Raw genomic sequence first — 1,218 nt, 5'->3', positions numbered from 1 at the left:
CGATATATATGTACGCTCATATAAGTTATCGACTTGTATTGTACAAGTCTAAAAAAAGAGATTTTTTTTTGTTGGTCGCAAGACCTTTATTGAATCACCAAAACATTAATACTAATGCTTAATTCTACTTATTCTCCCTTAAATATACCCTATTTCTACCTGTGTCAGCAATTGGTGTTGATCGGCGCATGCCGGATGTTGTTGCAAGTGTTTTATTTTGCTTATTCCTTTTTAAGCTCGATCCCGAATTTTGATCGGCGCATGCCGGATATTGCGCTGCTGAATATTGACAATTTTGCTGAGCGCGCGTCTGGGCTATTTCCCAGTTCTTTGTAATTGTTGACTTAGCACAATAGTGTTGGTGTCAGCTTTGGTTTCAACTTAGCTGGTGCTAACTCTTCCGTCGCCAAAAACGAACGTCCTCGTTTGTTTGGATTAAAAAACTGGGCTTGTGGGTTCTGTTAAGTAAGGCATTTCTTTTTTAATATCGACGTCCTTGGCGTTCGGATTGTAGCTCGATAGCTCTGGTTCTGCCTTGAAATTTATTTTCATGATTAACTTGATAATCAAACTTGCTATGAAGATAATGCTAGTGATCGTTRGCGAAAAATTTGTTACTAGGGCTGCTGTGTGGGTTGTTTTCAATGCGTCCAAYCGCTTGGTGTTATTAATGTGAAGTTCTTTCAACATTTCTAAGCTTAAAATTTCTTCTTCCTTGTTTGAGGGAATATTTGATTGCAGTATAGCAGGCAGGGGTTTGCTGGTTGGTATCTCATTAAAAGAGTATTTCTGGTTGTTGATTATAGCCGTGGAATTGTGGAATTGCACTGCATATGATCCTTCAAGTTTTATTTTTTGGTTGTCAATTTGAATTGTACCTTTGTACTGGTTTAGTAGAATTATTCCAGATGAGATGTTTTCAACTGAAGGGATGTGCTGATTGTTGACTAGTGTGCACTCTGCTGGTTCGCTCTTGAGTAGTTGTGGGACACAGGAAGTGTTACTAATGTCTATAATGTTCCTATGATTAAAAATTCAAATATTGTTGTTTTCTTTACATTTTAGTTTAATGGCAAATATTTTGTTATCATTGCAAGTTACGATGTCCTCGAAAGGGATTTTATTAATATATTTTTCCTTTTTTATTGGTTTAATTAGAATTGATTCACAAATTTCTTCATTTGTTAATGGTATGCTTACTATGTAAAATAACATTGT

This window comes from Bactrocera latifrons, unplaced genomic scaffold, assembly GCF_001853355.1.
Source record: "Bactrocera latifrons isolate USDA-ARS-PBARC rearing strain unplaced genomic scaffold, ASM185335v1 scaffold_745, whole genome shotgun sequence".
Classification (NCBI taxonomy): domain Eukaryota; kingdom Metazoa; phylum Arthropoda; class Insecta; order Diptera; family Tephritidae; genus Bactrocera; species Bactrocera latifrons.
This window is presented reverse-complemented; position numbering follows the sequence as displayed.